This window comes from Ammospiza nelsoni, chromosome 2 (genome assembly GCF_027579445.1).
Source record: "Ammospiza nelsoni isolate bAmmNel1 chromosome 2, bAmmNel1.pri, whole genome shotgun sequence".
NCBI lineage: Eukaryota > Metazoa > Chordata > Aves > Passeriformes > Passerellidae > Ammospiza > Ammospiza nelsoni.
Window position 1 is genome coordinate 83,639,262 of NC_080634.1, and position 14,201 is coordinate 83,653,462.

The 14,201-nt window shown below is 39.7% G+C and overlaps 2 long non-coding RNA genes across 2 annotated transcripts in view; one reads left to right on the forward strand and one right to left on the reverse strand.

The window, feature by feature from the left end:
- LOC132070254 (uncharacterized) overlaps nt 1-14,201 on the reverse strand; it is a 1,108,023-nt gene that overhangs the window by 280,286 nt on the left and 813,536 nt on the right. The window lies entirely within an intron of this gene.
- On the forward strand, nt 5,757-12,625 carry LOC132070325 (uncharacterized). The gene is made up of 4 exons (XR_009417947.1): nt 5,757-5,908; nt 6,250-6,333; nt 11,339-11,425; nt 12,484-12,625. It is a non-coding gene; the product is annotated as an uncharacterized LOC132070325 (long non-coding RNA).

A 14,201-nucleotide genomic window follows, 5' to 3' on the forward strand; every position in this document is an offset into this window, starting at 1 on the left:
GCAGATCATCATTCTTTATTAAATCTCTGCAGTGAACTCAGCTGCAATCTCTAGGAGGAAATCCAACATTGCTTTTACCTACAGGCAAAGCTACTGTGAGCCTTCACTCAGGAACCTGAATGGTACATAGAAACCAGTGGAGAGAACTGTGTGATGCAAACTCTCATGGCAAAGGGGGCTAGCTTTTCACTGTGCACTTCCAGAGGCTCTGGGTGACACCACAGACTGAATTCTCCCTTGGATTCTTCCAGCAGTGCAGCCTCTACTTAAATCTCCCCTCAAGCTGACCAGTCACAGCAATATCAGAAAATCAGACCTAGTATGACATGTCACACCAGTCTAGTGGCTCCAATAAAGGGAAAAGGCTGCATGGGCATAAGACACCTGGTTACCAGAATTACCAGTTATGACTAGACCCTGGAAAAATTACTTTAGTAGGGCATGACAGCACTGACCCAAATTATTAAGCCATTTCATATGCTGTATTCAAGGCCAATCTTTACCTTGTTGTTTGGGGTTTTTTTTCTGAAAACCAGGCTTTTCAACTGAGCTTTGTGAGAGTCCATTTATATTGTAAATGCTTGGAGGAAAAAAATCCAAACACTTTTGAATGAATCCATAGAAAGGTGAACCCTCCACTTCAACACCATCCTGCCAACAAATATGGAGTATCATATTTTGTTACATTAATCCTAGACCATGAAAACAACACATAAATGTTTCCATATGGTTTTCAAATAAATCTCCCATATCCCATATTCTGTAAATTGTTCCCTCAAGAGGTATAAGCTATGGAAAGTCAGTCATCTATTCCAGCTCTCATGGGAGCACCAGACCTGGTTTTCCACAAGTATTGTGCTCAGACAACTCCATTGAAGTTAGCATATCCCAGAAAATAACAGTCATGGAGCTGGTGTGAGTGCAAAGAATCAAAGCTACCGTCTTTCACCCCCAGACTAAAGTTGTATTCAGGTTTTTCTTCCCCAACATGTTAAAATTACAGGCATCAGATGCTCTGGCACTAGCCAGGCACTTTACAGATGTTCACTCATGCATCCCAACATGGGCTCCCAGGGCTGCAGCTTTGACAAGATCCCTCTTAACCCATATCTGCATTGGCTAGTGGCAAACCCCTACTCCAGCTGCAATTTCAGTCTTTCCTTATATATTTTGTGGGACTATTTGTAATGTTTATTCATAAATGATGAATATTTCACCACAGTTTGTTAATGCATTAGCACGGAAGTAATGCATGTGAAAAAGAAATTTTTAACAAGGCTTAGGCTTGTGCAGCATAAAACATTGTCTCATATCCAGTCTCCCCACAGACATCAGTTTCTGTTTTAAATAGTCTAACTACAACTCCCTGTGTATAATATATAAAAGGCACAACCCTTAAAAATGCAGTGAGTACTCAGCCCACAGTATGGCTGGAGTAGCTGAGTAAAGCAGCAGTTCTTTACAGCCACACTCTCTACTATAACTCATTATAGTAATGAGTCACTTTAAACATATATTCCTATAATTCAGGGAAAAGCTTTCCAGAAGAACTAAAATTTGCTTTGTGAATCTAATGTGTACGAGATAAGATTCAGAAACTTTTCTTCCAATCTCCTTATTTGTCTCAGAAAAACATGAGCACCTGTATAGGTCCGCACATAGATTAATGTTTTCCTGACTTGCAGCATTTTTTGTTATGGAAACACAAGAAATGTTTCAGGAAGGGGAAACTAATTTGGCTTGATTTCAAACTGGAAGGGTTTTTTCCTCCCAGAAGAACAAGTTTTAAAATAAGTGCTGGGGAAATGGTTCTTTGCAAACCTGAGCATGAATACAAACTGCAGTTTTGTATTTCCTGATCAGGATGGAAACAGAAACATGGAGCATTCAGACCTACACCCTAAAATTAACTCAGAGAGCACCATTCAAAAACACTTCCTTGAATCAGCAGGGGAGGAGGACAATGAAAGACTTGATGAGAGTTTGGTGAATAAAGAGGAAATAAGGAAGGGATGAGGGAAATGACAGTAGACCCTGCACCTCACACAAACTCTTTTAATTCTCCTTTGTATGCATACATCATGGTTACTAGCACAAACAATTTGCAAGGAAGGATTTAGTTACCCCAAACGTGGACATGCCTTTTGCACAACACTTCAGCCCCCTAGGCTCATGAACTGGAGTAAGCACTATAACCATGCTCAGGCTTTTAAGTGGAATTTATTTGGAAAGGCAACAAAGTGATAAAAATATTTCCTTAGTCAGCTCTATGAAAGACACCTTTCTCCACAGGACACTATTTGTGATATTATTACACTTAACACAGGAGAGTGCCTATAACTGCAAATTATTTATCAATATTTTTGTTACTTAAGGTATCTTGGATTAGGCCTGCTGTGAATAAATTATAAAGTCCAAGGGCAAGTTGTTTATATCAGTGACTAGACCAGATTATTACACTAAGAAATGGTCAGCACATCCTGTTTTTGCTACTACCAGAAAAAACATTGCATGAAAAGAACTAGACAGACCAGTTGCTTGAGTTCTCAAAAGGTTTTATTTTTAGCCTAATGACAAAAATGTCTGTGTTTGCACAGGAAACAAGAATGATTGATACAAGGGAGTGGAAATAAAATTCTTCATCTAATTTTCAGTGTTACATTAAAGACTAGACTCCTGTTGAGTCAGAGAAGCACTCATTGACCCTTAGAATGACAATTTTTCCACCAGTCCCCCTCAATCCCCCACTTTTCTGCTCTTGAAAGCTCCAACATACACATCAAATCCTTGTGCAAGTTAGAGCATTTTCAGAACTACTCTTATTTGTGTCACTGAATAATGATGCTACAGAGAACAGCTGGCATAGCCAGAATAGCTTGTCCTTCCCCCAAGGCATTTCAAGTTGGCCCTGTGGGAATGGAGGCAGAAAGCAGTTAGATATCATGCTGTTCCCCAGTGGAGTCTTTTGCTGTTGCTGTAAATTGCTTTAAGCTCTTGTTGTTACAGTTGTGCAAAAGGTACTTATTTGGGGTTAAGGACATGGATCAAAATGTAATCAACCTGGACCAAGTCATCAATGCCAACTTTCCAAGCACCTCAGTAAGGCTTCCACATATATTTGGGTCACCTTCCAGTTATTAATGACAGCTCTAACTTCTAGATTATTTTTGCCCAAATTAAACTAACATTTGAAAACATGCTGTATTAGAAATACGGGTAAAGTCCTGTCTACATTTGCATCAACAGTAGTTTTGCTATTAATATAGTACCAGCAAAGCTAGTGTTTCATTGAGTGCAATAGGAATAAAATATCTAATTTCTTTTATTGAAATTAGCATTCTGCTTCAGTTCTGAATTTTCAGAGAATGTTCATTGTTGTTAATTAAGTTACTTATTAGTGTTTCGGAAATGCCCCAAGGTTTCAGTCAGGAGCAGTGCCCAGTTCTGCTGTAAGTGAACTGAAATGAAGTGAAAAGGGCTGTTTCAAAAGAAATACTAGGATTTGCTCTTAGATACCTGCTGTGGTTCAACCCAGGAGGCAGCTAAACACTGCAGGGCTGTTCACTCACTGAGCCCACTGCGATGGGGAAGAGAATCAGAAAAAAAGTAAAACTCATGGGTTGAGATAAAGACAGCTTAATGGGACAGAAGGGAAGGGGAAATAATAATAATAATAATAATAATAATAATGATTACAGAAGTAGAACAAGTGATGCACAATGCAATTGCTCACCATGCCCTGACCAATGCCCAGCCAGTATCCAAGTACTGGGCCACAGCCTCTCAGCCAGTCCCACCTAGTTTTGTTGTTCATCATGATGCCACAAGGTATGGGATTCCCTGTGATCCACTGGGGTCAGCTGTCTCTGTTGTGTCCCTTTCCAGCTCCTTGTGCACCTCTAGCCTATATACTGGTGACAGAGTGAGAGGCAGGAAAGGCCTTGATGCTACGCAAGCACTGCTCAACAACAGCTAAAACATCCCAGTGTTATCAACATTATACTCATCCTAAATCTAAAACACAGGGCTCTACCAGCAATTAAGAGGAAAATCATCTCTCTCCCATCCAAAACCAGGACAACTGTGAATCTCTATAAGATTATAAAAGAGAGAGCTGGGAGCTAATAATTTTGGGTGTATTTCCAGTGAAGGAATTGGAACATCAAGGTTTGTATAAACCAAACTAGTGGTTGGGGATTTCTGAACTCCATAAGCTGATGTTTGCTTGATTTAAAGCTGACCTGAAGATTTCAATTAAGCTAGTATTTGGGGAATTGTTGTTGCTATCTTGACCATTTTTTTAAAAAAAAGCAAAATAGTACAACTTCCTAATTCATTGCAGCTATGATTCTGTTTCTTGCGCATCTTCATTCTCTTTAGAAGGGGAATGCAATTCACCCTCATCCAAAAACTTCCATTTGCTTTACAAGCACCACTTTATTATGGGAGTGCAGATGCTGAGGGAGGAAATATTCCTCTCAACCTGAAATATTGGAACTTTGGGTGTGCAAAAGAGACAGACACAGATCTGCACTGTAGCTGGCAGAAGCACAGACCAGATACAAAAAGGCTGGAAGTTGGGGAAAGGCATCTCAGAATCCTTCTCCTTAGCTGGTAATGGAATTTTACAGTGGCAACACACAGCCTTCTCCATTCAATAGATGAAATAGCTTACACAGAAATTTACATAAACATTTACAGAAAAGAGGGAAACAGTCTTAACATGGCAACCCCCTCCTGCTTTTTCGCCCTGCAGTTCTGGGGCTTCACAGAAGGCAGGTATAAATGACATGTGCAAATGTCTTCCAATATGCTGGGACAGACTTTCAAAAGAAGATATGGTAACTTTTCCAAAACTTCCAGAAGACCTTGGAGAGGAAGGAGACAGAAGTATAAACATTTTTTTCTTAAATACAATGTTTGGGCTGACTGAAGTCCTCAAGCAACCTCATTCTCACCAACGGTGAGAAGGAGAGATTTTAAGCATTTTTTCAAAGTTCAGAAAGTGATGTAGAACAAGCTTTTTCTTTTTGTGTGGTGACTTTAAAGGGCCAGAGAGAAACTGGCCAACACTCCCATCTTGGTCCCACTTCAACTCAGAGAGATGGGCTCATCCAACAAGAAGAATCTTTCGTGTGCTTTTGAGAAAGCAAATTGAACAAATGAAGCTAGAAGAGCACAGGAGGTCTGAGAACTATTTTCTTTAACAACTGAATGACTCATTGTGGTTAGCTTATAAATCTTAAACCCCTCACTTCATTTAAAAAGATTGAAAAATACAGGGACACCATGAAAAGCTAGATATCTAAGTACTTCATGCACTACATTATTTATCATTAGAGTTTATTAACTAAAGCCATTTGAAAGGCATTTTGTGGAGCTAAAGACAAGCCTGACCTGAAAATTATGCAGGTATGTTATTTCAGCAGAGAACCTGAAACTAGGTAAACAAAGAAGGAATTCTGGAATACATGCAAACAGTGTAAGTAATTTAAAACCAATACATTGTGCTTATAAGCTCTGCCTAGTTTTGGAAAAAAGGGAGAAGATAAGAGAACACAAGGAAGAGGAAATAAGATCAGATTATTTGCTTCCTAATAGCAATACTTCTCTGTTTGTCCTAAGAAGGGTATCTAAGCTTAACTTCCAAGGTAAGTCATGTGACTGCAAGCAATCAAGGATGCTTCAGAACAGCTGAGTCATCATTTCATGGGCTGAGGGAAAAAGCAAGTCAGAATGGCCTTCTGGGAACAGCATCACAGATCCCAGCAACACAGCACCCTGAAAAGCATATATGGAACTTCCTTGTTTTTTTCTCCTCTATTAAAGAACTTCAGAGATACATCTTCTCTTTCTCTGAGCTGTGTGTGTCTGCCTTACGGCTAGTCCTCAGTCACCTGAAGATTTGGTAGGTAGCTTCTAAAGTAAGGAAAATTTTCTAGCACCGCCTTTGAAATTTTCACTCTGTTAAGATAGTACATTTTGTCATTTAAGTAAAAGATACATCAAGTTTTTCTGATTTAAACCTGGAACAAATACAGGTCAAAGATAGAATTCAATCCCAAAAAATAAAAAGTTCAAGTTTCAGAGACAGAAAGTAATCCTATCTTGAATGAGACCTATGTGTTGTATTTCTATAGCTAACATGGGGGTCTTGTTTTACCAGTGCTTTAATACAGTGCCTGCATGCATTCTCATGCCAACATCATCTCCTGGAATGCAACTGGTTTATGTTTGCTTTTTTCCTAGGCCCGGGGAACAGTGTGGAAATGTCATAGTTTCAGCTGCAGCAACAATGTATGAAGAGGAAACACTATAAAGAGGAACAAAGAGGTGGGTGATGAAAGATGAGGTGCTCGGGCAGAGCTGCAAAGAGCCCTGAAAATGCATTTGCAGAGTAGGTGTAAGAAGCCACATGATAAGATAAAGTGAACAGTGTGGGGTAAAGAAGTAACAGTTATTAAAGAAGCAGAGATAAAAAGAGGATAATTTAGAAAAATTATTAAATATCCTAGGGGTTAGACTGGAGGAGGGGGAAAAAAAGAAAAAGAAACCTCTAGAGTAAAAAAAAAAAAAAAAAAAAGAAAGAAAATAAGAGGAGGTGGAGGTAAATAACAGCTGTGGAAAGGGCTGGGAGTACTGATGATTATTATGTAGGCTTTTTTAATTTTGTGCCAGGCTCTGTAAATCTTCCCTTTTACCCTGAACCCAGAGGTGTGGAAACTTGAATTCAAAAGTTTGGGTACTTTTCCAGATCTCACCTAAATCATATAAACCTCTTTGTATGTAGTATAACTTAGCCAGAAATAACTTAAGAACTCTTTTTTTTTTTTTTTCCCTGATGCTACTTAGCACAGCTGGATGGATTATTCATCCTCAGTAATACTGATGGCAAATACAACCTTTTTCTCTTTGAGAATCCTTTGTGAATAGGCTTTAAGTCTGATCTCCAAAATGTGAAATGCCTCTTGATCCTGTTGATTCCTCTGAGCCTTTTTTTAATGTACCTCCTGTCTGAAATTAGAATTTGCACAAGTTAGGGCAGTAGACTCTAACCTTTGTCAGCATCAATAAAGGTGGTCCACATTTGACTGCAATCAGAACACGAGGAAATTTGTGAGCGAGCAGTCTCAGTCCTTCACATTCTCTTTCATGGGCTGTGCTGTAAATGTTGCTTGGGTGTTTCTGATACCTGCCTGAGTCTGCAGAAAGCCTGGGGCTGTAAAGGCGTGATGGCACTCTGCTTCGAGAGGAGTTAACTTATTTGGTTTTAAGCATCAACATTAAGTTCCTTTCTACACTGTTCAAAGCATGTTTAGGAAGGAGGGGAAGCATCTGAACACACAGATCCATAGAGATTTCTCTGAGCCTCTGTTCTCTTCGGTATGCTTTTAATAACACCATGGGAGGGGTGAAGAGTGCAATTGTTCCTCTTTTCCTAAAGAGAGGGTTCAACTTTCAAAGGTTTGGGAAATGCCAACATGAGGGTTCAGATCCTGCACAGTTTAAGTATTCACTGCCTCCTAGCTGGAGCATGTTATTGGTTCTCTAAGTCACGGGATATTCTTCCAGCTCACTAATTGGGTTAGTGTATCCTTTTAAACAGAGGAATAATGAACGCTCTTGTTTGTAAAGGAGTAGCCTCGTTCGCATGCAAATACGGGTATTCACACAAATCAGCCATTCCTCAAACCTCCTCAGGAACAAAAAACTTTCTGTCTGAAACCGCAGGAGCAGCAGATAACAAGGGGCCTTGATATGGAGAGATCAAACAGCCATTTCAAATTCCTGTGAATGTTCATGAATACTGTTGTTCAATATTCATCCAGTTCTGGCTTTTTCTGCATTATGGAAAAGAAAACAAAAAGTTAAAATAGGATGTAAAGGAATTAAGAATATGAAATGGTAGTGCTTTCAGAACCAATTCACATATTTTGAGGTAGCTGCATTCAGGTTTTGCCTTACTTTTGAAAGACAAATTATTATTTAAAAAATAATGTAAAAATAGTTTTTGGGATTCACTGTTTGTTCAAAATGAACATAGCTCAAGCCCAAAGAGCAGATCCAATAAACATGAGGTAATCCATAATTTCAGATGCCTGAAATATCAAGACATACAGTATCTAAGCAGATGAGAAATAAGGCTTGCCATCTGAAGTTTTACCAGAAATTCTTTGCCAGTTCTCCAAGACTCCTCAAAGGATGAGTTATGTCCTCATCTGGCTGTAAAAATAGCTGCTTAGCCATAAAGTATTATACAAAAGTAAATGAAAAGAAAAGAGCCTTGCAAAGAGTGACAGCTCCAAGGGTAACTTGGCACCCTTTCCTCACTCTGTTTTTATAGCTGTAGGAATTCCTTATTACTTTTTCTCAAGCTGTCATCAGAGCAACAGAACCCGCTGTTATTTGGGTTTCTCTTCTCTTCAAATGGAAAGAAAGGGATGTAATAAAGGCAGGTCATGAGCAATAGGTTGTAATCTATCCACAAAATGGCCCCACCTTGGTATTTGTTCCCTTGTATTGTGTTCGAACAGACTCCCAGTAAATGTCTGCTTCACATTGATCATCTCTGATAGTAGCATCCCTAATAGTGGCTCCATCTTGACAGAAAAATGGTAAGTGCCATTGTGCTCCAATGTTTTTGTCTCTTTCTACAGCCACTGCAAAACAAAGCTATTAATTTATCTGATGAAAGACATGATGGTGAATGTTATGTAAAACCCAGATGTTTCCCCACTGATTTCTTAAATAGGAGCACATAATTGTGATGATTGGAAGGCCATTAATCCGAACTACTTGGAAGCAAAAGAGAAAGAAGACCTCAGCTTACACTTTCACTGTTGCAAGCTTCTGTTGCCTAAGATGTCTGTCGTTCTGCTCACTGTTTCACAAATCTAACCAGTCAAATAATTCCCCCAGTTCTTCTCCATCTGTTTTCTCACAACACTGTTAACGTTCACTTAAATAAGCATAGCAGCATTAACCTTTTGAACTCTTTGTCTCTCAACTCTGCTCAGATCAGATTTGTGGTCTAGAAAGTTGACTCTTCCCTCAAGTTTGACAGATTTTCTTATTATCCCTGCTGACCTGTAGAGAATTGCACTGGCTCAATTCCTGAGGCACCTACAAGTTTCATATGGACTCAGCCTCTCTGGCTGATTGCCTGTCATAAGAAGCATCAGTGGTATTCTTCTTATTTTAGTTTATTCCTTTCCTTTCAACAAGTATAAAGAATTCTTTTGCACCCTTGTACTCTTCTTTTTACCAGGCCTTTCTTATCACATTTTCATCCCCAATGCAAAGACTACTTCAGAAAATCTATCTTCAAGAAAGAATTTTGACAATGTGCATAACAGCAAGTACATTAATATGTGCTTTATACAGATCTGATTTTACTGATTCTGCGTACAGTAAATTGTATATAAATCTCAGAAGCCATTACCTCTTTAATTCAATCTCCCTATTTGCATAAGTACTACTAGTACTGATAACTAAGGCTGATAGGTTAGGCTTAGATAGACTAAAATGTTGATGAAGATGGCTGCTCTTCATGCATGAAAACTGTGCAAGGAATTATGACCCTTTTCTAGAGTACAGCTGAAGCTTTGGATAGTGCCATCCAACACAGAGGCTGATAAGCAGCTAAAAGCATAAGCACGTTAAAAAACTAGTCTGGATTAAAAAAATTAAATGCAATGGTGAATCTCCAGCAACAGTTCAGGTATGTATTTTTAACCCCTAATGCAAATGTGGCTTAGGTCAGCCACTTTTCACTGCTATAGGTTGATTTCTCCTCTTTCACTGGCAGCTGTGCTAATATGAATCACATCACACTACCCATGTGAGTTACCACAAATCAGCTGGCCTCTAGTAAATTGGGGTGAACTTTAGAACCAAGAAAGGATTTTTTAGATAGGATTGGTGGTGCTGTTTGAATTATGCTCAGACTGAGCCAGAAGTATAAGCACTCAGAAAGCTATAGGCAAACAGTGTAGGTATGACCTTGGGAGAATGTTTCAGGGAGGAATAAGATTGGAAAGAATGCTTAGAATATGGGGTAAGGAAGCTACTGTCTGCTCATTTCAAAGGTGTGTTGAAAACCTTTGGTATACTTTTACAAAGTAACAGAAACAAGAATTTGTCATCTGAGGACAACTGTCAAAATAAGGGCTAACACTAAAAAGATTCCAATAATGCAGCACAATGCATAAACAGTGCAGAAGAAGGAGAAAAAATTAGGAATGTCAATTTTTTAATGGACTTATTCGAGTGTAACACTCTTCATTTTCTCTGCAGTAAGGTTTATGCTCTAGTTTCTGTAGGTCCCACAGCAAGCTTTCCCCTGCTCCCTGCTTTGTTCTGCTGAGAAAAAGCTGTGAGAATGACTGTGCAGAGATAAGAAAGGCCAAAATTACAGACAAGGTTGAGCTTGCTTAGGTGGTATCATCTATAACTCAAGGATTTAGCAGGGAAAACACAAACATAGACAGGAATAGGATTAGTGTGGTGTAGAACCAGACAGGAGTCCAAGGTTGAGCATACCATCATGAGTGTTATCGCTGGAGAGAGTGACATCTCTCCGGTGCTTTAGGGAATGGCAAACACTGGTCCAGACAGCAGCAGCTCTTAGGTTGACACATTCATCAGGGTGATGAGCATGTAAGTGCTTAGCCTAACACTTAGTGATTCCCAGCTTTTTTTTTGGTGTGTTTTCCTGTGAGCAACTGCTTTAACTGCAATGAACTGCTCTGTTTGTGGCATAAGTTATCCTTGTAGAAAATCTTTGCATTTCTCTAAGATGCCTGAACATGCCAACAAGAGAGGAACTGTAAGAATGACAAAGAACAGAGAAAGAGCAGTGCAATGACTTCACTGTTAGCCCCATGTCTGCAGCATTTCATGGAATAGGGCTGTAGCATTTCAGAAGCAGCAGCTCCAGCTTCAGTGCTTCCCAACACTGCTATCTCAAGTGCCCCAAGAGGACCTGTTGTAGACCACGCTGATTCAATGCCACTTGCACACACCAGCGGCACAAATGCCACAGCTTAGCCCCTCAAATGCAGACTGCAATCCTCCCCTATTATGCAGAGCTGCTATGATGTGAGTCAGAAAGTGATTCCTCAAGAAGCAGCAAGACAGCTTGCAGGCTGCCATACGACTCTCTGTTGGAGCAACTGACAGGGAAAATCAGACACCAGTTAACTGAGGCACTGATCCAAAGCCCCTTTAAACACCTCGGTGACTCTCCTGGAAATAAGATGTAGAAGCTTTTCAAAAGATTACCCTTAATCTGTCACAGCATGCAAAACAACTTAATACATTTATCTTTTTTTTTCAGCCAGTGAATTCAAATCCCTCTGCAACAATTTTACTAGCAAGTCAAACTTCTCCTACACAGCAAATGTCTGTCCTAATTATGCAAAAGGTGGGTTCTTTTGTTACAAACTTGTCCTGCAAATGCCAATCCTTCTGTCAGTGGGAGTTTTGCCACTGAATCCAGCAGCAGTAGCTCTGAGGGGTCACTGCTCTTTGTGTCTCTTTGAAATCTTGGTTTATTCTACCATGTTTGATCTAGTCACCTCTCAAGCACTGGCTGAGTCACCCTCAAGCACCAGTTCAGGTCAACAGACACGAGCTTGCTTCTTAACCTGGACCCAATGCACCATGGATTTCTTTTAACCATTTAACATCTTTTCTTCTCATGTTATGTCGAATGCTGGTCTTCTCAGCAAAGTAAATGAACTGTCTTTTGTGCTTTATGTGATGACTTTCCATTTGTGCTTTTAACAGCAAATCAGCCCTGTCAGGCTTGTAAAAATATTTCAGACACGGTGCAATGGAAATCTATTTTGTCTTTCATTTTGTATCCTGCTTTCCAGAAAGTATCAATATTTGCTTTTCAGCCATACTGTTGGGGTATTAAGGTATTTCCTTCATCATCCTCAAAAGCTGATTATTCTAATACAGCTCAGGAAAAGTCTAGTATTTGACTTCTTTCAAGTCTGAAATACACAGTTTTATTATAAAAAAAATTCTGTTAAATCATTTGGCATTAGATATATTCAAACCAAAGTCACCTTAATACTAAAAATCAAATTGTCAGATATTAAGTGCTCTGGCTAGTAACTATTAAAGAACAGTAGTTGCTCTGGAGTAAGTGCACATTTCTCAGTGGCCAGATATAATTTTGAAGTGCTTATTATCCATCTAAGCATAGGATTTTTAAATACCTTGTTCAATTATATCCATTCTATTACATCCATTCTTTCAGCAATTTCCTTTTAAAATTAGATTTGTGCTAGGTTTCTCTCCCTTAAAGCAGTGAACCAGAGATCTGCAGTAACCTCTACTGCCTCTCACACCATATTTAACTTTATACATGTATTAGATACAGATTAGCATCTTGGTGGAGAAGCTTATGTTTTGTAAAATTTGGCAGTTTTATTTTAGAAAAACTGAATCAATATACCCTTCATTCTTTAGGAAAAAGAAGAGGATGTTTTCAGTCTTCTCCCTCACAGGCATTATTCTCAAGGTTTTCCAGTGTAACTGGGCTAATGGCACCATTGTGATCATTGTTTTTACAGCATAATGAAAAATTGGTGAATAAAATGGGGTTTTTTCAGTTGTGTAAATCATTATTTGCAATATGCTAAAATGTGATGGCATGAAACCTCTTCCAGTCTGACAGACTTCTGCAGATTAAAAGAAATAATTTTGAGTTCAAGAACACAGTCTCCAGGAGAGAAGGTGTTCTATTCCAGAAAATTTGTGTAAATCAGGATGCACGCCACTAAGTCCCCTACCAAAAAGAGAAAGTGGGGAGGACACACAAAGGTGCTGTGATTTCTCCAGGCACTTCCCTGGGCTCCCTGGTGGCTCCCACACAGTGGTGCTGGCTCAGCTGAGCAGATGCGCTGTGCTCCAGCCAGGAGGACACAGCAGTTACACCAAGCCCTTATTCTCAGGCGCACTGCGAGTGCAGCGAGACCGTGCAATGAGCTCTGAAGATGCCAGTGAGGATGTGCTGGCAGCACTTGGAGGAGGAATGGCTGGGTGGGCCAGCTGAGACAAGGCACGGTGGGGCTGAGGGGCACGGAAGGAGGGCCAGCTGCCCCTGGCAGGGACTGGGCCATGGCAGGGACACCCCTGCTGCGGCTGCGGCCCTCTCCTCTGCCTGGCTCAGCGCTCACGCCCTGGCAGTCACTCTGCCCTGTCTGTGAGTTTTCTGTGCTGCAGTGCAAGCAGGAAGGGAGGAGGGCACTGGGGAGAGGAGTGTCGTGGCAGGACCACCCAGGTACTTTTCCAGGTGAGGAATGAGGGGGAGAAGAATCCATTTGCCCCGGGACCCAAAACAGCTCTTGGTGTGGGTTCTAATAACACTGCTGGAACAACTAAACCTGCAAAACATTCATAAACACAAGGGTTTATTATTCTTTCTTCTTTTTCTTTTTAACTTACATTCTTTCTCTTTCCTTCATTTTTTCTTTCTTCTTTTCTTTCCTTCCTTTTCTCTTTCATCCTCTTCATCTCTTTGTTTTTTCCTTCTTTCTCTTTTTTCCCCATTTTCTTACCTTGTCCCTGTCTTTCTTGCTATTTTTTTTCTCTCTCACACACACACACACAAAGGTATATACAGGCTCCTTCTCCAGAAAACACTACTTTATACTGTGATGGCAGAAAGCACCAAGGAATCTCAATAGCATCAAAAATGGTATTATTGCTCCAGCATTTAATTCAGAGATGTTCTCTATAGATACACTGCTATTTTTAAAGCATGGTTACATAAAGAGTTCATTGCAAAACAATCCAAAGTGTGCATTTATAATATCAGTTTTGTGGCAAGATTATTCTTAAAATGGTTCCTCTAAACATTCATGGGCCATGATAAATAAAAGTCGCTGATGATGATTGCAGTAAAAAAACTTTCCTCTTGCTTAGAGGGAAAGCATGCATGAAAAGGCAGTTTCTTTAGAGTAACTTGATGTAAATTAAAATCCTTTATTATCTCAAAGAAAACCTCATAAAGTAAAATGCATAGTTCTCAATTACTAGCAGATCCTGGAGGCAACAGTACCCTTCTTTTCTGATAAGTTTAAAAGATGTTGTTTTCATGATTTTCAATCATTGCGATGATACAATCTAGTCACTAACTTTGGACATCATTACAAAATAGTTACAACAGCATAAATTATTGCAGA